The sequence below is a fragment of the Culex pipiens genome, chromosome 2 (assembly GCF_016801865.2).
Source record: "Culex pipiens pallens isolate TS chromosome 2, TS_CPP_V2, whole genome shotgun sequence".
In the NCBI taxonomy this organism is placed as follows: Eukaryota; Metazoa; Arthropoda; class Insecta; order Diptera; family Culicidae; genus Culex; species Culex pipiens.
Window position 1 is genome coordinate 40,527,099 of NC_068938.1, and position 24,228 is coordinate 40,551,326.

The 24,228-nt window shown below is 34.8% G+C and overlaps 1 protein-coding gene and 1 long non-coding RNA gene across 3 annotated transcripts in view; one reads left to right on the top strand and one right to left on the bottom strand.

The window, feature by feature from the left end:
• The window catches only part of LOC120419809 (mucin-5AC), a 288,982-nt gene that overhangs the window by 226,387 nt on the left and 38,367 nt on the right, over window positions 1-24,228 (top strand). The gene's annotated exons all lie outside the window — the stretch shown is intronic.
• LOC120419845 (uncharacterized) lies at window positions 4,530-5,167 on the bottom strand. The gene is made up of 2 exons (XR_005605784.2): window positions 4,790-5,167; window positions 4,530-4,721 (listed from the first exon to the last, which is right to left on the bottom strand). It is a non-coding gene; the product is annotated as an uncharacterized LOC120419845 (long non-coding RNA).

The window sequence follows — 24,228 nt, forward strand, 5'->3', positions numbered from 1 at the left end:
CGCCATCGACCTCCATGATCGGTAAACTCGCATCAGAATTGATGACCCCATCCCGCATCGATTGAATACCCATTTTGTTCCAATTTTGCTATATTGTCACAAATTGCTCCCATAAAGCAATAAACTCCAGTCATCCCTTCATCACGATCCTCTTCGGAGATCCCACAGCATAACCTCAAGCTAACCCTTAGTGATTGATGTTTCAAAAGGCAGAAGACCCCGGCTCAAATTGGCCCATCTCACGCACTCGCAAAAACAGCATAAAAAAGCAAAGCATAAAAATCGCTGGTGAGAAGGGCGAAAAAGATCGCGAGCAAAAAATAAATAAATAAAGCAAAACATAAACAGAGAGAGAGAAAAGCCGCCGCCAACGATGGCCACCGGCGAACATCACAGAGCCGAAGAGCCGAAGACGAGCTGCAGCGCGCCAAAGAAGCATAATCGAACATGATCTGTATAATTAGCCGACTGTGTCATGTTGGTCGCGCCAGTCGGTGGTGAGGTGGTGAGATGTGCGTGAAATCCACGTGAGAGCGAGCGATCTGCAACTGATGCGGAGTGTGGACGTCTTCTTCGATTTTTTGTTAAAGCAGTGGTGTCAGAAATCATTTAAAACATGTCTTACTGAAATTGCAACAATTTGATTTTTTTCAATTTGAGGCAAAATTTCCATTTTTGTTCATAAGATTTACAAACTTTTTTTTATTTAGGCTTCATCCATAAAGTACGTCACGCAAAAATCAGCCAAAATTTACCCCCCCCCCTCCCCCCCTTTGTCACGCTTTTCCTGTACTTATAACATGCAATGTCACACTTGCTCAGACTCCCCTCCCCCCCCTAGAGCGTGACATACTTTATGGATGACGCCTTTGTTCCAAAAATATTAAAATGTATTATCATTTTACATTACGATTTTCAACTTATCCTAAAAACTTTTTGTTAGAGAGATTGCGATCAATTTTGTGAAAGTTAAAAAACTTCATTACTTATTGTCAACAGTAGAATGGATTAAATTGAATTGAATAAAATCAAGCCAATATAGATACAGTTTTTGAAAAAAAAACATGACACAGTTAATGGTTGAATACTTTTTCTATTCTGATGTAACTTTAATTCAATTTAATTTAAATTTGCACAATTTTGGAGACAGCGTTACACTTTTTATGAGACGAAATATGTCCACTTCTCAGATGTTTGTATTCCATCTTGGTAACAAAGCTCAACATTTTAGATAACTTTTTAAATTGATAACATTGTTTGATAAAAAACAAATTTTGCATACATTTGGAATAATTCAAATACTTATTTTAATTCTTAACAGACAAATTGTTCGATCAAAACTCAGATAAAAGCTGAAAGTTCTAAAATAATTATTTTTACAAAACTTCGATATGATGTAAGCTTTTTGTGGGGGCATACACTAAATAATCTAAGGTGGGGGTCAATTGGGGTGATTGTGGATCAAAAAGAGATCTCGTAATTTCTAAATAACAAATACAACTTAAATGATATCGACAAACTTTTAACGTAGGATTGTTGATAGATGAGTTACCAACATTTTTCAAAAATATGGTGGAATTTACTGAACTTTAACATCAATGCCAATCGTTACTTAATGTCACTCAAGGTTTACTTTAAAAAAAACTCTTACAAATAGTTGGAGTAAAAGAGTACTTTTCTAATTTTGTATTTTTTTTATTCGATTCAAGCAAAAAAAAAAACAGAAACACATTAGGGACCATTTGTTATTCCTTTAAACTATCAAATACAATTTAGTGAAAATACATTATTTTTATCTGTATTTTAAAAAGGGATATTTTGTGCTGAATTATAGGTTTAGCTTAGGACCTTTCATTAAAAAAAATGTGCAATGAAAATAAATGTTTATTTCACTTTTTATCACCAATAATGAAATTCCCAAAAAGTGCACTTATTGATTTTAGATTATTCTTATCAGTTTTAGAGGACCTAAGAAGGCATAATTTGCCATTGTTTTTGGATGGTGAATAAATCAGAACCAGAAACTCTGAGCTAAACTTATTTTTTACAAAATGTAAACTATAAGAGGCTGTACCTCAGCAACCAAAGTCTAAAAAGGTTTTTATTTTTTATTTGTTTACATATCACATTTTTGCAAAATGTTAACCTTTAACGACATTAAAATACCTAAAATATGAAAATTAGAAAAGTGATGATGTGTTTTTTTTTGCGTTTTCTGAAATTTACATTTAGTTTTTTTTTATTTGACAAATAACAAACTTACCATGAAATATTAAAATAAGCCTGAGTGCTCTCTTCTTGTGTCTCGTGATTCCCAGCGATGTCATTCTCTCTCTCTATCACTCCTCCCCTTTTCCTCGACTTTGCGCTCTCACCGCTGAGTCTCTCAATCTCTCAGAAAACTGCAATGAGAGAACGCGAGATGGCGATTAGGAGCCGACTACGCATGACGTCCCGTTAAACTGCGTTTGCGAAATTGGTTTTGTGGCGGCTTTTGTGGTTAAACGCTGTCGCGGTAGGATGATCGTGGAAGCGGGAATGAGAGAGAAAAGGAAAATGTCAATCGCGAGTGTGTAAACACGAAAACATGTTCGGCTATGTTCGGCGCTGAGAGTTTCAATGAAGAGAGAAGAGCAGTTGTATTTGAGGCATGAATATTCAGGCGAGATAATTGTAGTTGCTGAGAGCTGATATTTTGATATTTTAACAACCCTGCCCACCTGCATAAGTAAAGACAATGAAGTTAACCTAGCAATTATTAGTTTTCAAGCAGTCATAGTTTAGACAAATCTTTCTTTTGCAATTTTACCGAGATTTGCATAATACATTTTAATAATATTCAACATGATAAATTGAAGTCAAATGTATGCATTTATTACTTTTTGCGTTGAACCTAAAATATATTTAACAAAAAAAATCAATGTAAGCCAACATTTTTTTAAGGATTCGGCTGCACTGTCTCAACTCACGTTGCCGATCGATTAATGCACGCACTCGCCAGCCTCCACCATAATGAGGTCGTTCTCGCTTTTGGCCGCCAAAAAAGGGGTGCGGTTCCTTCAACCAGGCTTCCAGCCTACAACATACCTGCAATGTAACGAATGCGTCATTATTTTTAATGAATCATTAACCATTCCAAATAATTGCATAAAATTAAATACAATCCTGACATTTTCTACAACAGTCCTCCAACAACCAGCACCGTTTGCTGCCCTAGATCCTGCAGATCAAATATTTTTGCCTTGCCTCCTCCCCCTCGAAAGGTCAACCCATGGGCGAAACGGAAATCACCTTCCCCTTCACGGTCCAGAAATGGCACCTTCCAAACACGAAGGCCACCAACAACGCCGTCGTCGTCCCGACACACCCCGTTAAGCGGAAATTTATCTTTATCGACCTTCGCTCGACGACCCATTACCCGGCGCAATCGAATAAAAAAGCTAAACCGTTCTATTTGCCACTTGCGCAATGGAAAACGCCTTGGCGTTAAGCCGATCTCATAAATTTAAGCTCCGATATTAACGGCGACGGCAAATTGCTGGTGGGGAATTTAGTACCCAGTGCACACCGGTCGGTGCTTGACTGCAAAGTCGTGGAAGTTGATCGGTGAGTCGGTGACCTTCGGTCGAAGTGCATAAATTGGAGCGCTATTAGAGTTATGGAAATTCCATCGAATTAGTGCAGTAATGAATGCATTTCATGGTGGGCATAACCTTAGTTTTTTTTTTTGTTTTTTTTTTTAATGATTTTTCTGTAATCGTTCAAAATTTAAAATTATTTGAAAGTATACATAGATCTCTCAATTTAGCTATTTGATTTTTTATATAAATAATTTATATTGTGTCCTAAGTCAATTTTAAGTATTGTTTATGTTTATTATTCAAATGTAAACAGAATAAAAAGATTTTATTTTTGTTAAGCAAAAAAAAAACCCTGAGAGTGCATTAAATCAATTATTTTTTTGCACTATCTCATTGTCAACGTTATGTGTTTCAAGTAGAACAGATATTTTCTTATAGGATACTTTGAAATAGTTAAAACATCAACACTTTTTTATTGATTGCGCCTGAAGCCAATTAAATAATTAAGGTCAACAGTCAATGTTTTGATTTAAGATACCTAGCCAAAACTGTTATCTGAACGTCTGAAAATTACACCCAAAATTCAGAGTCGAGATAATCGTTCTCTCAAAATTTATTGAGGGCTCAGTGCCAAAATCGATAGAATAATGGTACACGCAACCGAGATCGGGGGAAAATCGTGAGAAAACCCTCCCGAATTGAGAGGGAACTGTCACCATTCACGGACAGGGGAGAAAACCCGCAGAATCAGCGCGAGGGAAACCCGCAAGAAATATTTCATGCCTTTTTAACCAACTAAACACAAACACATTCAAACTTTGTTGCATGTGTTGGTGAATTAATTGGTCTTATATTTTGTCTATGTATTAGTGCCGGCGGCTCAATTTTGTGCCTGTATTAGTGAGTCCCTCCGTTTCCCCAAAATGGCTTCCACCAAAAAAATAAAAATGACAAATTTACAACACATCATCCTTTATTCCACAATAAACTTTCACACTCGCTTTCACACTAAAACACTTTCTTCGGGCAAAATAACCACTCAATGAAAACCGTCACCTCCACGGAGCCATCCGGAGCCAGGCCTGACGAGCCCTCCGAGTCCTCGTCCTCCTGTTTTTTTAAAGCATTGCAATGATTACCCTGAAAAGAAGAACAGATTTATGTCTGACAACATCACTTTATGAATTGATTATTTCTTCTGCTCGTACCTGTTTTGATGAATTTGAAGTAAATTCCGGCGAACCTCGTTGAAAGCCATTCCAAGTTGGCGCAAATCACCGATGGAACAAGCTCCAGGCGAAAACTTCCGAGCCAAAAGAGACTCCAGCGGGCCAAAGGCAATCGTTGCAGATTTTTCTCCATGCATTTCACTGAATTCTTTATTTTTTCTTGCAAATTCACTGTCAGAATCGCAGAGCTGCTTGATCACACCATGAAAATACGAAACACAATGAAATGTCAGTGATGGCTGCGGTCCCTCATCCATCAAGGTTTTTAAAAATATAAGGTGTAGTAGATTTCACCACAAAAAAAAAATGTGGAAAAAATATAAATAATTCCGAAACAAATTGCTAATGAAAAAGAAAACCCGCTTTATTTGAAAAATGCTAAACATACTATTAGTTATTTTTTTTAATAAAAAGCAAAAATCCGTCATACCTTTATATACCCAATTGGTCGACGAGTTTTACTGTTCTTTTAGCATCGCGGCAGAAAGATGAGTATTGTATTTGAAATGAGTAAATATATTATTGTTTTCATTTTTTTATTGATGAGGATAAGTGAAAAATTGTTAACAAAATGTTAAAATGTTAAATTGTTAAAATGTTAAAATGTTAAAATGTTAAAATGGTAAAATGTTAAAATGTTAAAATGTTAAAATGTTAAAATGTTACAATGTTAAAATGTTAAAATGTAAAAATGTTAAAATGTTAAAATGTTAAAATGTTAAAATGTTAAAATGTTAAAATGTTAAAATGTTAAAATGGTAAAATGTTAAAATGTTAAAATGTTAAAATGTTACAATGTTACAATGTTAAAATGTTAAAATGTTAAAATGTTAAAATGGTAAAATGTTAAAATGTTAAAATGTTAAAATGTTAAAATGTTAAAATGTTAAAATGTTAAAATGTTAAAATATTAAAATGTTAAAATGTTAAAATATTAAAATGTTACAATGTTACAATGTTAAAATGTTAAAGTGTTAAAATGTTAGAATGTTAAAATGTTAAAATGTTAAAATGTTAAAATGTTAAAATGTTAAAATGTTAAAATGTTAAAATGTTAAAATGTTAAAATGTTAAAATGTTAAAATGTTAAAATGTTAAAATGTTAAAATGTTAAAATGTTAAAATGTTAAAATGTTAAAATGTTAAAATGTTAAAATGTTAAAATGTTAAAATGTTAAAATGTTAAAATGTTAAAATATTAAAATGTTAAAATGTTAAAATGTTAAAATGTTAAAATGTTAAAATGACAATTTGACAATTTGACAATTTGACAATTTGACAATTTGACAATTTGACAATTTGACAATTTGACAATTTGACAATTTGACAATTTGACAATTTGACAATTTGACAATTTGACAATTTGACAATTTGACAATTTGACAATTTGACAATTTGACAATTTGACAATTTGACAATTTGACAATTTGACAATTTGATTATTTGACAATTTGACAATTTGACAATTTGACAATTTGACAATTTGACAATTTGACAATTTGACAATTTGACAATTTGACAATTTGACATTTTGACAATTTGACAATTTGACAATTTGAAAATTTGACAATTTGACAATTTGACAATTTGACAATTTGACAATTTGATTATTTGACAATTTGACAATTTGACAATTTGACAATTTGACAATTTGACAATTTGACAATTTGACAATTTGACAATTTGACAATTTGACAATTTGACAATTTGACAATTTGACAATTTGACAATTTGACAATTTGACAATTTGACAATTTGACAATTTGACAATTTGACAATTTGACAATTTGACAATTTGACAATTTGACAATTTGACAATTTGACAATTTGACAATTTGACAATTTGACAATTTGACAATTTGACAATTTGACAATTTGACAATTTGACAATTTGACAATTTGACAATTTGACAATTTGACAATTTGACAATTTGACAATTTGACAATTTGACAATTTGACAATTTGACAATTTGACAATTTGACAATTTGACAATTTGACAATTTGACAATTTGACAATTTGACAATTTGACAATTTGACAATTTGACAATTTGACAATTTGACAATTTGACAATTTGACAATTTGACAATTTGACAATTTGACAATTTGACAATTTGACAATTTGACAATTTGACAATTTGACAATTTGACAATTTGACAATTTGACAATTTGACAATTTGACAATTTGACAATTTGACAATTTGACAATTTGACAATTTGACAATTTGACAATTTGACAATTTGACAATTTGACAATTTGACAATTTGACAATTTGACAATTTGACAATTTGACAATTTGACAATTTGACAATTTGACAATTTGACAATTTGACAATTTGACAATTTGACAATTTGACAATTTGACAATTTGACAATTTGACAATTTGACAATTTGACAATTTGACAATTTGACAATTTGACAATTTGACAATTTGACAATTTGACAATTTGACAATTTGACAATTTGACAATTTGACAATTTGACAATTTGACAATTTGACAATTTGACAATTTGACAATTTGACAATTTGACAATTTGACAATTTGACAATTTGACAATTTGACAATTTGACAATTTGACAATTTGACAATTTGACAATTTGACAATTTGACAATTTGACAATTTGACAATTTGACAATTTGACAATTTGACAATTTGACAATTTGACAATTTGACAATTTGACAATTTGACAATTTGACAATTTGACAATTTGACAATTTGACAATTTGACAATTTGACAATTTGACAATTTGACAATTTGACATTTTGACATTTTGACATTTTGACATTTTGACATTTTGACATTTTGACATTTTGACATTTTGACATTTTGACATTTTGACATTTTGACATTTTGACATTTTGACATTTTGACATTTTGACATTTTGACATTTTGACATTTTGACATTTTGACATTTTGACATTTTGACATTTTGACATTTTGACATTTTGACATTTTGACATTTTGACATTTTGACATTTTGACATTTTGACATTTTGACATTTTGACATTTTGACATTTTGACATTTTGACATTTTGACATTTTGACATTTTGACAAAACAATTAAAGAAAACAGTAAATTCTTCAATTGTTCAATCTGTTTGAATCATGTCACTCCAGCACCACACTGCAAAGTGAATTTGTGCTGATCGGCGATAATAAAGAAGCACGCATACTTGTGCACAGCACCGACGTGTGAGATGCAACTGCCCTTCGAGCACGCCTTCGAGTGTTTACGTTCTTGGTCAATGAAATTGAAACATTTCGACATTTCCCTGAGATGGTGTGCGTGAATTTTCGAGACCGTTCAAGTCGGGAGGGATTTCCGTGCGATTTCAGCGTTGTTCCACACAGCTCAAATTGGGAGGGCCACCCTCACGGATTTCTCGTTTGCGTGTACCAACTCACACCATCATAACAAATGAGTTCATTCGTTAGTTGAATCAATAAATCTCCAAAAAGTGTCATACATCGACTTCTGACTTCTCCTTGGTCACCAAGCTGTGGTGGCCGAGGCAGCTAAGTCATTGGATTGGTTTGTCAAAGGTCTCAGGTTCGATTCCCGTTGTCGACACTTTTGGTTTTTTGTTTGACGGATGAACTTTTTTTGCAAATGAACCTCGAGAGAATAGTTCTATCGCCCATCTCGAGCTGTGTTCTCTGCGTCCGTGAATGGTACCACTATTCTCTCGACTCGAGATCATCATTCTCTCAGACTAGCGCTGCCAGTTTTGGGTGTAGAAAGACTGTGTAATTACACAAACCATCACTCAATAAAACAAATTAAATTGAGTAACACAGCCTTCTCATTACGCAACTGCCTAATTGACTAATTAAAATAATTCAATAAATCCAAAACGCACCAACTTTTTCGTTTGGCAAATTCCACCGGTCACCTTCATCAGATTCGTTCCGTTAGAGGCAGCCTGCCTACCTTCAAACGGTCGACCAGTCACAAACTTAAGCCTGAAACTTGTACCCACCAAAACAAGTGCCTCTAGAGTGAACCAGCACCGGTTTGCAGCAGTCACTCACCTACATTGCAAAAAGATCAGTCAGCATGTCAGTGGGGCACATTCCAACAACCTTTCCCTCTAAAAAAAGTTTAACATATAACATTTTCTTGTTAATTCGATTTAAGTGTAACAAATGCAAAAAGATCATTCAATTCGCACAAAACATCGCAGTCAGCAAATTGCACCCCAATTAAACGGCTTTCGAGTGACTTGGTTCAAGTCCTCACTCTTTCGCTTACATTTCTTCCCTAAAGTCAGGTGCTTTTTGCGAAACGTTTTCCTTAATAGGCATAGCGAGAGAGATTCAACCAGGGCAATATTTTTCACCCAGAAAGAAGCACACATCTTTTTACTGGCAATCCAAGCTGCAAACTGTCACTTCTGGGACTTCTTTTCGCTTTCAACAGTTGACAACAAATCGCGACGATAAAAGCACTGCCGTCTTCACCTATTTGCAGCACCGGGGAAAAAGGCAAACAGCAGATTGTGGGAGGCAAATAAAGAAGGCTGAATGGGCACATTCATTTGCATGTGTCTCCTTTCTGTGCGAGTGCACTCCTTTGATAAAAATTCAAATTAGTCAGGGTGCTAGGCAAATTGCGACATCTACCGAGGAATACTGTAAAGTTTCTGTGCTTTTGACTAGCTATGTTTAATTTGATTACAGTTAATATGACAAATAAAATAAATATCTGCACAATTTCACCCCCTCGCACGGTAGTCCTCTCTACGAAAGGAAAAGTAACCTGTCTTTGATTTAGAGCTGCAAATGTGGTATTTTGCATACACCTTCGTGCGAAGGTGGCCAATAAAAAGCTTCAAGTGGTGCATGTACCGTATCGAGGCATCAGCAAATGCCTTGCCCGGGTGAGAAGACATCATTTGTGGGATGTAAATTGCGGCAAATTGAAGTGGTGTGAAATAATTGCCGGCAAAGGTTTAGGTCATGTTGTCTGAAATTTATTTTAGCTTCTAATATTAGGCCGCTGAAAATATTTTTTAAAGCTTATGTAGGCTTTACTAAAATTTTAGTCCAAATTTGTGAGATTCATAAGCTAAAACGAGTGTCTGCACTTCGAAGCAAGCGTGTCCGGATTTCAAATCTTCTTTTATCAGTGTCCGGGATACAAAGTACATAAAAGTCATTTTAATTTTAAAATTCAGATGATTTTTTTTAGAAAATGCATGTTTTGCATGCATTTTCTTAAAGTTTAATGTTTTAGTACATCCTGATTTGTTTATTTTATTCAAAAAAAATCATATCTCCGTGTCATTTCATCCGATTTTAGCAGTCTTAGAACCAAAAGAAAGGTGAAAACCCTTTTTTTCAAAAAATCATATCTCCGCGTCATTTCATCCGATTTTAGCTGTCTTAGAAGCAAAAGTACGGTGATTGATTTGGCTATTTGAGAAAAATAGCAGGAAGTTTCAAAAATCTAGCTTAACATTTGAAAAAGTCGTATTTAAACTTAAAATGGCGTTTTGGCCGTGTCTGGATCAAAGAGCCTATGTCTGAAAAATTGGCGATGTCGAACCGTATGTTTCCGAGATATAATTTTTTGAAAATAAAAACTGAGTTTTATTTTTTTGATATGTTAAGTGAAATTTTCCAAGGAATCCGATAAAAATATTTTCAGACATAGGCTCTTTGGTTAAAACAGCATTTTAAGTTTTCATACGACTTTTTTAAATGTTAAGCTAGATTTTTGAAACTTTTTACTATTTTTCTCAAATAGCCAAATCAATCACCGTTCTTTTGCGTCTAAGACAGCTAAAATCGGATGAAATGACGCGGAGATATGATTTTTTGAAAAAAAAAAAAGGGTTTTTGGGAAATATTACGAAAATTGCCATTTTTCGAACCACCCTAGCACGATGTAGGTCACCCTAATGGCCAAACAAAAAAATACGGGTCTTATTATTTTGACCAAGGAACCCTCAGACAAATTTTGAGCACGATTGGAGAACTTTTTTTTTCGGTTTAGGCTGTTTTCAAATGGAATTGCTGTATAACAATAACGTCATGATTCGAATTCCCGGACGCTTCGAAACCCGGACACTTCATATTTTTTTATCAAATATTTTGATTTATGTTCGCATTATGAATGTCAAAACTTTGTTTTTTGATGAATTTCAACATTAACTTTCATTTAAAGCTTGTTTGAATGCTGTAGTTAATACCAAAACAATTAAATACAATAAAATTATAAGTTTACCAAAAATGCGAAACATTTCACTTGAAATATTTCATAGGCGTTCGAAGCACCGGGAAGGCAAAGCAGAAGTTTATGGTTTCAATTTCCTTAAATTGTAGCAAATTTTTATATAAACTATCGATTGTTTTAATGTTAACAGCTTATCTGAGACCTTAAGAATGCCATTCACTAACATTTCGACGTCTTCGTGCTATCTTGTCGCACCCGCCATTTCGACGTTCCGAGAAAAACGCGTTTTAATGTTTGACCTTGAATAAACAAAAACGAGAGCACGCATTGTAAACAATAACAAACACGTTTTGTTTGGTTGACCATTCTGTGCATTGCCCCGAAGTTTGGTTGTATTTGGTTGCCGGAGTCCCGAGTTATAATTACAAATTTTCACGGTAGTCTAACTTGTACGTGCGTCAAACGCGTTCTGACCTGAAATCCCTTTGCCCTTTGTCACACTTATATCATTTTTCAGGGAGTGACAAGATAGCACGACATGATTGAAACTACTTTCATATGAAAAGTGACAAAATTTTTCGGAGCTTTGTTGGTTTTTATTGAATATCTCAGGATTGAAATCGAATTTTGGGGATCTGTGAAGGTCAAAAGGTGAGGCATTGTGAGCTGCACAAAATGGCGTTCTTAACTCAATTTGGTCCAAAATGCACGTACGACAAGTTAGCACGATGGCGACGATTTCAGTCCAATTTTGTGCGATTCATAAGTAAAATCGAGTGTCCGGAATTCGAAGCAAAAGTGTCCGGATTTCGAATCAGCTTTTATCAGTGTCCGGGATTCGAAACACAACAGACATTTTAATTTTAAAATTCTGATGAAAAATTGTTAGAAAAGACATAATTTGCATGCATTTTCTTGAAACTGACTGTTTATACTACGTCCTGATGATATTTCTACATTTTCAACTTATTACATGATTTTTTGCCAGCTATAACAAAAATGATATGCTACTAAGTGTCCGGAATTCGAATCATGACGTTACTTCAACTAAAGTCTAGATTATACCAAACTGAGGTTTCCGACCTGTAAAGTTAACGAGCTCATTATGATCATGCTGCTTCCAAAACGTATCCATTAATACACAGTAAAATGGGTCCAAAATCAATTTTCATCAAAATTCGGTTTTATTTTTCTTTCATGTTACACTGAAATACTCATTACTTCAGATGCTAACACCTGCAATCATTAAAAAAATTACTGCAATTTATGAACTTGTTATATTCAATCAAATAACTATAAATTGAATCCAATTATTAGGATTCCAACCTTACCGAATTCCATTTATATGTTCTACTACTGCTTCTTCAGCTAACCATTCAAGAGTAATTTCTTAATCACCATCAAATCCGCAAAAAATGCTTCCTACAGCTGTACGCCGTCACCCTGTAGCCATGAAGTGTTCTGCCCTCCCAACAACTCTCGGTAAAAAATCCTTGTGTGTAAAACAACACTAAAGCATCCAATTAAAAACAAATATCGAACTGGACTGCCACCAACTCATTAAGGCCCCCCGAAACGGCAAAAAACACCCTCCACTACGTGACTCCTCCCTTCCCAGCTTGGCCCAATGAAGCCATTTGGCTTATGATTAAAATTAGTCTATACCGTCGAAACGTGCCCAGACGAAATCGAAATGGCCAATATCGAATAGACTAGTTTTTTTCTCTCGCTTCTTAATTTTACAAACCGTACGGTGCACGTTGGCAAACGCCATTTCTTAAGCAAACAAGGTGTCGGTTACCGTCAGGGAAGGTAGTGCGAACAAAAAATCGTGCTAGAAAAAGTGCACCCACCGTGTGCTGGGCTAGAACCTGTTCCTACGCGCGGTCACGAGCAGTGGACTGTGGCGACGTTGGGTGCACTGTTAGAATTACCGGGTAAACTTTGATTGAAATAGTAATTTAAGTAATTTTACTTCGAATTTATGTGTCTTTTTACTTTTTTAACAAAAAATAAGAAGTTAAATTGCATGAATAAAAGTTAAAACTTAAAAATTTGAACAAACTATGTTTTTCAGAGTCACAACTTTTTCTTCAACTAAAATTTTCCAAAGTGCCGTTCAAACTTCGGCGCTAGAAAGGTTCGCTGAACCAAACCATGCAAACTGCACCAAATAAATTCACAGTCATGCGGCGTCCGCGCACAGTTTGTTTTAACACCCAGCCAAAAAAGCCCCCACAACTGACCGTTTTTAGGACCTGCCAGGTCCAAGAAATCACGAGAAAGCAGCCCCTGCCGTCTAATGGTGGTAATGAAGTTAAATGAACTAATGCATGTTTACATAATAATTGGTTGGCGGTTTGCTGCGTGAATGTTAAACGGTGTTTGTTTATCGCTAGATTTTACACAAGATAGGTATTGTTTTTAATTGGAGTTAATTTAACAGTTGATCAATTTGACTTCGAAAGTCTATTTAACTTGTTTTTTTTTACACTGATTTCATCCATATTTTAAATTAAATATATCCCACATTCATTTACCTAACTAAACTGGATCAACCACGCAAGACCCACTGACTGTCTCAAAATTGGTTAATTTCGTGACTCATTAATTTGAGCTCGAACCAACCAATAACCGTACACTGCGTTGCCGATTTTGGTGGGTGAACGAACGGTCCACCTCCTGATCCAATTACGTAAATCGATCATTCATTTCACCCAGCCGGGCTTTAATTGATCCTTGCCTCCTGCCAAATCATCTCACACTTCCTAAGCATAAACAGTCGAATCGTGACGTGAGCGTGGGTAAACCATCCCGAGCAGCATGAGATGATCACATTTCAACTGTTTTCCTTTTTTATTATTATTCAAAATTTAAATATTTGGAAAATTGCTTTGTTTCAACTAACCTGATATTAATAACGGTTTGAAGAATGTAATTTAAATTTGAAGAACATTGCTAGATCCCTTTACTCGGGTTTCCCCAAACCACTTTACCGATCACTTAGCACCCATTAGTGTTCCATCACGATCTTTGCTCGGTCTTTGGTGTCTTGTCCTAAGACCACCACAGATTAGTGGGAGGTAATCAGCTGATTTTACGAATACCCCTCCATCCTCCCATCAAGAAAAGCTCGAGCTCTTCCTATAGTCTAGTCGTGTCACCAGCCATCAACGCAGCCAAAAAAAACGCGTGGCACATGCCAAACAAACTAAACGTTTCAATTTGTGTGATTGATGCTGTGAGCAGCAGCTCTCGTTATTTCTGTTTAGTATGTCTGTGAGGACCTACTTTAAATCGAGTCACTAATTCGTGATTTGTCGACGATCGAGAAAGGTGCGATTCGACCACGTGATAGTGCGCTTTAATGGTCAAAATGTGGGGCCTGCAGGTGCAGTCGCACGTGCCCCCCTGCTGGGTTGGTGTCCTTGGGCAATTACACCACTAGGTCGCGCCCAGTTTGATAGTGATTGGGTAGAGGCTTGAGGCCCAAGCGCAGTGGATAAGAATCTAAATTAGTCGAGTGAAACAATTTGTGAACGTGTACCAATTTTGATCGTAGTAATCGTTGGTCGTTATCGTGATTTAAGGTGTGATGTAAGTTGGTTAAAATGGAGTTCTGTGGAGATTTTTCAAAGAAAAATCATTTAACATCATTCACATTTTGAGAGTCTTCACAACTAAAAATAATTCACTCTACAGCCTTGTCTGTTGCAAAATTCCTACTCGGCTCTAAGAGTTCGAAGACTTTAATGGTGAAGCAATACAAACTCTTTTTTACACCTATCCCCCTTCCGCTCTGGGATTCGAATGATGGCCTATGGATTGTGAGTCCAACTGCTGACAAGCGACTCTATCAGGCTAATAGCTATTATTTACAACCCCAAAGAGCATATTGCTGGAAATATTTTCTATGTACTTAAAATACCATGCTTCTCCATCAAAATGAGTTCCCATTGCATTTGGCTGGAGACGCATGGTGTTTTATGTCCAATTCATGTGTCGAATTTCGATATCTATTTTTCATTCTATGGCTCAAAATCCTGTTAATGAATATTCACTATTTTTGAACATGTTGCTCAAAACATCAAAAACAAAATCATAGGAAAATATTTGCAGCAAACAAAGTTTTCATTTGATCTGTCTTAGTATTTTTCATTAAAAGTCAAAGGTGAATAACCTTTCTTTTAAAACGTAGCGCGATAAAATTGGTTCATCCATTCCGGAAGATATGTTTTTTTAGTGTTTTGTGAAAATTGATAAAAAAAAACGCCAGCTATTGACCAATCTATTTCGGATAGGACCACCCTAAACACCAAGAAAATATGGGTCTAGTTGTTTTGGCCAAGAAACTCCCATGCCAAAGTTTGACGTGGAATCGCTAAAATCTTTTCAAACCTAATAAATAACACAACTCAATCTTTTCGAAGTTGATGTCAGTAAACGCTTCAGTTTCGTCAAGGTATGCTAAATTTGGGCTGGCTGGACATGCTCCAATAGACAGAATTAAATTTTAGTGAATTCTAGAGGTGGACAAAAAAAACCAAACCGCTCAAAGAGCCGGTTCATTAAAAAGAGGAAACGAATAATGGCTCACAAAAAAAGAACCGCGGTTCTTTTAAAATTCCGGTCTTGAAAGAATCGGTCCAAGATGGATTCATTTTTAAACTTGTTATAAATAAAATTTATTGAATTTCCAACAAAATGTAGTGTTAAATTTGTTTTTGAGAATTGAAAATACAATTTCAAATATTTTAATGCTAGTAAAAAAATAATCCGAGCATTGTCCCTTGATGTGCTTTTTCAAGTACTTTAAGATAAAAAACGGCAGGTAAAAGATGGGCTATTTTTCGATATTTTCAGAGCTGAATCGTCATATTTCATTGGGGTTTTTATAGAAATTTCTTATCAATATATCGATGCCTCTGTGCTCTCTTGTTCTTAACTTGCTGGTTTTCCTATCTAGTTAGCACAAGAGAGCACAGAGGCATCGATATATTGAAAGACTCTCAATAGCATTGATGTCAATATTTGAAAACCGCTTAACCCTCTACTGCCCAAATTTTTTAAAGTATTACCCGAATACAAATTTGAGCATTATAAATTGCATAACTTGTAAACTATTACCAAAAATCTACTTAATAGCTTAGAGATTTTGGAAAAAAAAATCCTCTTGCCCGAATAAACCTCAGCGTTTAAAGACCTTATCGATCAAATCAGAATGTTGGAAAGAGTTAACAGAATATTTTCACTAAATAAAATTGAACATTTTGACGGAAATAAACGCAATTTTAAAGTTATCAGCAATTTCTTCAAAATCCTAGATTTAAGTTTGGATGCCATTCAATTATTCGAACGTTTAGATTCGAGTAGAAATGTTGACATAGAGACCACCAAGACCTATGGTTTTCAAGGGCATCTTCTCGTTTTCAGTTTTTTTTTTTTCAAGTAATTTATATAATTCCAATGTAAAATAGCTTTCAAAATCACACCGTTCTATAAAAATATCCTTTTCATCCATATTTTGGAAAAGAGCAAAAGAGCGGTTTTGCCCACCTCTAGTGAATTCCTTTCCAATAAATGAATTATGAAATTTATGTATAAATGCTACAGAATCAAACATGCGCACCTCCTTATTTTTGATACCCCCATAGAATAACAGTGGGTGCGCATAGTTGCTTAAGGGGTTACATACATGTAGAAAATCTCAATAATTCATATTTCCGAATATTTATTAAATCCTTTAAAATTTTCCCAAGATATCGTATTTTTTTCGAAAATACCCATATTTTTTAAATATGCAGCGTGGGTATCAAACGTAATGCAGCAAATTGAATGAAAAAATCAAAAAAATAAATATTTGTCAAAATACTATTTTTTCTGAAAGAATCAGAATGCATTTTTTCCAAAGTTATATAGCTTTTAAAAAGGTTTCAAAATTGCAAATTTATTTAACTAAAGTATTTTATTGTACTCGCATAAAAATCAGATGCGTATCCCTTTTCCCCTAATTGCAACCATTAAAATTCCCAACTTGGTGTCAATCACTACCGTGTCGGGAAAAAGTGCCAGCGACGAACCTTGACGTCTCTGTCTAATTGGTTTCTTTATCGCACGTCAAACCGTTCGTTGCAAAACGCGCGCGCGCGCCAACTGAAAAGCCACAAATGTCCAACCGAAACCAGAATGACAACCGACGTCAACCTGCTTGCTGATGCTCGTGTTAGGGCATTTTATGCCTGGTTGAGTTCATGGATGGTTGATAATAAAAAACTTTATAAAAATCTAAATTTATAGAAAAAAATATTTTTTTTTTTTAAATGTTGCTTCTTTTTAATCAAATTGAATATAATAAAGTAATCTTCCACTAGAATCGCCACATTTAGTCACTCTCTAAGTGCTGAAGTCACAACTTGGAGTAATTAGAGCAAAAGAGATAACATTTCAACCAATCTGCCGGATTTTTTCTTGCACTCATGTGACATAGTCACCACTTAGGAGCAGGTTTTCTCGGAGCACCGCCTTCTCCATACTTTGGATTCTCTGCCGTGGCAGGCGCTGTCACACTGCAGCTGTCGTCATCGAGACCCGGCCCGGACAAATCTATCGCTTTTAATTAAATTTGTTTATATATCTAATTAGGGCCGTTTTCAAGCCGCCAAGAAGTGGCCGCCACGGTTCAACGTACGGTTCTGGCAGCACACTGGTGGCCGGCTGGTGGACATTCCTTTCCTAGAAGGAGAGCAATTTTTTTAAACTTAAACCGTCATAAAGCGACTAAACGGTCGCGAGCGAGAAAGAATGGCAATTATTTTTTTCTCCAGCTAAACCTCGATCAACCCACAACCACCCCCAGTCCACCCCAAGTTTAAGCTTAAATAGGGAGGAGGGGAGGAGGTTGCCAAGTGCAATAAAAAGGAGAGGGGGGGTGGTCCAGACGGGGAGGAGAGTTGTTTATTGCCATAAAATCGTGTAATGTAATCTAGCGGAGAGCCGGGCGTCGATGAAATAAGACTTGGCGGCCGGTGACAGCATAATGGCTCGATTTTGTCGCTGAATATATAAAGTTGAGGGAAAGAAAAACATAACGAAACTCACAACAACTTGTCGCCACGTTGTTTTGAAACTGAACCGATTTCGACGCTTTGGCAGGTTTGACTTTCTAAAATAAAACAGAACTGGGTGCTGAGTGATATTTTGAAATTGTACGGTTAAAGTGAGCTCATAAATCACAAAATAGTTTAGTAATGCGAATGATTTTAACTTTTTTAGAAACATCATTTTCAAAGTAACGTAATTCAAAAGATTGTGTTTGAGTACACACCCAAAAAGGAAACGTACAGTGTCCACTCAAATGAAAAACTAATTGCAAATCTCTTCTAAAAATTAAATGATTTACTATACTATATCAAACTATAACTTAATTTGTTATTTAAACTTTATTTAAATATACAGTCCGGACTCGATTATCCGAAGCCTCGATTATTCGAAGTTTCGATTATCCAAAGGTTTGTACAAAAAAAAATGTTTTTTTCGTTTTTTTTTCTTTTTCTTGTTATTAACAAAAAAATTGAGTTCTGCAACCCCATTTTAGTCAAATTTGAATAGTTGATTGCATATTAAATAATATAATGCAATTTTTCATTCACCATCTTGGAATTCAAAATTCTAAAAAATGCACATTAGCGTTGTTTAGAGGTCATACTTAAGCTCGATAATCAAAAATAAAACAACGAAAAAACATTTTTTTCCTGATTCGATTATCCGAAGTTTCGATTATCCGAAGTGATTTTTTTCCGAGGCCTTCGGATAATCGAGTCTGGACTGTATAGAGTAAAAAATATGCATTGTTTCATGTTGACTAAATAACATTAATCTTTAAACTAATCATATAATTTTTGTTCTTTTCATTTTAGGTAAATTCAATTCACTTTCATCATCAAATTTTCTATTAATGTAAGTATTGCTTTTGTTCACCAAAAAAATATTCGAGCAAGATATTTGCATTCAGTTAACTATTATTCTGTCTACGAGCGATCACTCCGATTTCTTCGAGCTTCAACCTCTCAAAACCCCAGCCAAAGTGGTACTATTGAACAAAAACCTAGTCCGATTTCGCACAACCTTGTCAACTCAGTTCCACGCAAGGCCCAGGCGGCTTAACATTCTGTTCTTGATATTGAAATCACTCACCGTGACAAATCGGGAACCACTAACGCGCTACCCACAAATTAAACACTAAACTGCCCTTTTTCCACTCCCTTCCCGCAAAAAAAAAACACCCGCAAAAACACCTTGAACGTGGCTTTCTGCAGCGTCGCACTCCTTTAACACTGCAACAAGTGCATGCACGATGCAATCAGGCATGAATTGTTGCGAAATTTGCATTTACAATGCTGCTGCTGCTGCTGACAGTCAGCGGATAAGTTGTTGTCTTGGCCCAGGCAGTGCAGTCAGGTGTGAAGCCGAGTTGGACCTTGACAAACGGCGCGAAATAAATATCCTCTAACCTTACAGACTGCACCACGACCGACCCTGGGTGTAGTTTTGCGGAAGATATCAAACACCGAGGTGGTGAAAATGGACAATCTGCCCTGTTGGGCGGAAACGCACAATGAATATTTAAGTACGAATTATCTTAAATTGAAACGGTAGTAATGTGAAGTAAATTAGTACAAAGTTGCTGCAGTTAAAATGAATATGTTAGTCGAGAGTAAGCGAATCAGTTCATGAAAACATGGATGTTAATTGAGTAGTTCATTAGATTTCCACGAATTATTTCGCGATTTTTAATTTGAATGAAACTTTGTCCATACATTCCCTGTGTCAAAAGATGATTTTTTTATGTATTTTAGGTAATTGTTTCAAGTATATTTCTTGAAAAAGCAAACCTAACATTTTTTTAAGAGTTGAGAAAATTTCCTACAATTTCCTCCCTGTGACTTTGAAAAGCGGTCGGCTAGTTTCTAAGATAGGATAAAGTAGTCATCAATCAAGTTGGCTGTAGAGGTCGGATCGATCTCATATTTTGGTCAATGTTAGAAAGATTTAATAGAAAGAAACTGCAACAAAAAGATCATTATAAAATTCTTATGAAAAAATTACCAAAATCATTGAAAGTTGAAAACCAAAAAGTGTCTCATTGATAACTACTCTACCCTAGCCTCGCAAAACATTTTCAATGTTAAAATATTTAGAAAGACCTTTTCAAAAGTTATGGCCGATTTCAAAATTTTGAAATTCTTGTAATGAAATTATTATTTACCTTTTGAAAATATTTTTCGGAGAGACATTTCTTTCAAGAAATCTTTTTACAATGCAATAAAACGAAAAGAAATCAAACATGAACACCCAAAAGTGGTTATAACTTCAGAACGAAACAATTGTTCAACAATTGTAAAGTGCTTTTGATTGTAAAATCAAATCGGTTTTACAAACTTTTTTTTTAAATTCTCCGTTTTTTCGATATTTTTATACAATCACATCATATTTTTTTCAAAAATCCGGAACCGGATTTAGCACTAAAATGCACCACCCGAGCATGGGTAAATAACAAGGGAAATGCAAAATAATACCATTCAATGGTATCCCTTGAAAAAATGTCTAAAGTGTAAGTTAATACCAATCGTTGGTATTATACCAAATTTTGGTATTGTTTTGCTATTGGGCAAATTTTAAGAAAATGTCGAATTTTGACATACTGTTATTTACTTACATACTCAAAAACGCAAATCTACTCCAAATTAAAGCCAACTATTTTATTTTGGTCTGAAAAAGTCATTTAATGATCTTTATAAATTATGGAATACCATACATTGGTATTGTATAGATATTTAAAAAAAATATTATAAAATAAAGGTGATTCATAAAAAAATCTTATTTAAATGATTTTTAACATTCTTAAAAGTATGCTGATACATTTGAAAACATTTATATATTTAGACGAACTTTACGACAACAATAGGCTTAAAAAAAAATTTAGAATGGATTTTATTTTACTTTTACATTGTGTGCCTTTTTCATCATAATCGAAAAACTCAAAAAAATACGACAACAATAGGTTTAACGTGAAAAATGTAAAATTTTAGAATTGATTTTATTTTACTTTTACATTGTGTGCCTTTTTCGTCATAATCGAAAAACTCAAAAAAATATTGTCAATCTTTGTTAATTTGATAAAATAACTCTTTCAATACCAAAATGTTGCTATGCATGTGGTATTCGAATTTCGTTCTAAAATCCTTTTTATATTGGATTTGTGTTGAACCCTATTCAGTTGGAATCATGCATCCTCAAAATCCCACGAAAAACGCCACGCTGCCTGGGCTATAGCCTTTCTCGTTCTGGTTTAATTTGTCTCTTTCTTTGAATTTTCTGATATTTTTGCCTGCAACTAAAACATGTTGATGCAGCAGCAGCTCGTTTTCAACAAGCGTTGATAGCTCAGTTGGTAAACGGGTACCTGTCATGAGTTCGATTCCAGTATTCCTCTAGTTTTCTTTACCTGATATTTTTTGGCTCTCCAAAGCAAGACTTCGTTTTCCTGCCTGTTCGAAGGATTTAAATATAGCATCAAAATTCCACCCATTTCTCATTGCAATCCCACTAGCCAAATTGAATTCTAGCTGTAATCCTATAGAGAATTCCCATTATTTTTTGTCCAATGAGATTTGTATTTACCCGGAAAGTTGTTTTTTGTCTGGTATTCATTTGCCCTTGGAATGGCTCGTTTGGGTATTGCTTTGGTCTTCCCCATACAGTTTTTTGGTATGATTTCATGGTATTATACTGGGCAAACAAGGGCACATTTTGGTATTTGTTATTATGCCAAGTAATACCAAAATATGGTATTCCCGTGTTATTTACCCCTGCTCGGGTTTCGTGGGATTTTTGAGGATGCATGATTCCAACTGAATAGGATTCAACACAAATTCAATATTAAAAGGATTTTAGAACGAACGAATAAAATCCATTCTAAAATTTTAATTTTTTCACGTTGAACCTATTGTTGACGTAAAGTTAATCGTCTAAATATATTAATGTTTTTCTTATCAATTTCAAATGTATCAGCATACTTTTAAGAATGTTAAACATCATTTAAAATAGATTTTTTTTTATGAATCACCTTTATTTTATAATATTTTTATTTAAAATACCTTTACAATACCAATGTATGGTATTCCCTAATTTATAGAGATCATCAAATGACTTTTTTAGACCAAAATAAAATAGTTGGCTTTAATTTGGAGTAGATTTGCGTTTTTAAGTATGTAAGTAAGTAACAGTATGTTAAAATTCGATATTTTTCTAACATTTGCTCAATAACAAAACAATACCAAAATTTGGTATAATACCACAGATTGGTATTAACTTACACTTTAGACATTTTTTCAAGGGCTCGCGAAAACCAACATTTGGTATTGATACCATTGAATGGTATTATTTTGCATTTCCCTTGTTATTTACCCATGCTCGGGAAAATGCCACGCTGCCTGGGCTATAGCCTTTCTCGTTCTGGTTTAGTGTGTTTCTCTTTCTTTGAATTTCCTGATATTTTTGCCTGCAGCTAAAACATGTTGATGCAGCAGCAGCTCGTTTTCAACAAGCGTTGATAGCTCAGTTGGTAAACGGGTAGCTAAAATGGTGTCTGCACCTTACCTGTCATGAGTTCGATTCCAGTATTCCTCTAGTTTTCTTTACCTGATATTTTTTGGCTCTCCAAGCAAGACTTCGTTTTCCTGCCTGATCGAAGGATTTAAATATAGCATCAAAATTCTACCCATATCTCATTGCAATCCCATTAGCCAAATTGAATTCCCGTTGTAATTCTATAGAGAATTCTCATTGTTTTTTGTCCAACGAGATTTTTATTTACCCGGAAAGTTGTAATTTGTCTGGTATTAATTTGCCCTTGGAATGGCACGTTTTGGTTATTTACCCCTGCTCGGAAATCATTACCTTGTAATTAATTAAATTAATCTGTTATGAAATTACATTTGTATAAATGTAATTAGAAATAAGTCGTCACTGATCGAATTTTCTATTCTATCAAATGCCTATAAAATTCGTTGATCTAGCAGACCTAATCAATGATTTAAGCACCTAATAATTATTTTTAGGACTGTTCAAGACAAGAAGCTGGGAATTTTCGCATACTCATAATATTTGAAAATTGATAGCCCTATTTTAAAATATCCAACTAAGAAGAATTTGTAAATATTTTCAAGAGTGATGAGGTAGCATTCCATTTTGTGAAATTGATATTTTTTTTTGCTATTCTTCCATGTCCAAAAGTCATTTGGATCAGAAGTTTCTCCATACAAATCTAGAATGTTTTGAACATACACTCAGAAAATCCAAAAACAAATTTTAAAGGTTTACTCCAAATGCTATTAATGAAATTTTACCTAAAAGTTATTCAAGAGATTTTTTTCTTTTTTTAGTTAATTTTCATTTGTTTTAACACTTATTTAGAACTGTTTCACCAGAAAAAAAATCCGTTTCATAAATTTATACATTTACTAGACATATAGCATGTTCCGTTTCGAGAATATCTTGAAGACTTGTTATGTTTAAAAATACCCATCATCTCGCCAAATACTGCCTCTCGGAAGCACTGGTCAGCCTAGTCTCCATCCCTCTAATATCCTCAAATCTCCATTCACAAAACCAGATTAATTAATCATTCCCAACCCACAACGGTGGCTTATTCAATTACACAACTTCGACACCTCGTCGAACTTTCAAGATCGCATCAACTGCTGCTCCAACTCCAACTTGCCCCCAGGGGAATGCCACCGGTCTGCGGCCAGCTGACCGCGCAGAACTGGCACGTGCACCATCTAATCGCCAACTGGTTCATCACTTCCCAGTGCCATGGGGTGTTTGCAAATTAAATTGAGAAGAAAATAAAACGTGCCGATCCGATCCCGCTGTAACTCAGGTCAATTTTGATAGGTTTACCGAGCGGTACTATCTGGTTGACACCGCTGCTGGCTGGTCAGTTTCTGGTCACATGAGCAGACTTGCCAAGTGGCTGGACTGGTGGATGTTAATTAGTACTGTACTAACGCACAGGTAACGGAAACGCGCGCGCGCGGTTGGGTCATTCATGCGTGCCACGAATTCCGCCTCCGGGCCCATTCCGAAGGTGTTACGCTTATCGGCCTTTCAGATGTTCATTCAAAAAATAGTTAATTAATTAAAATGACGGCGCGGTCAGTGAATGG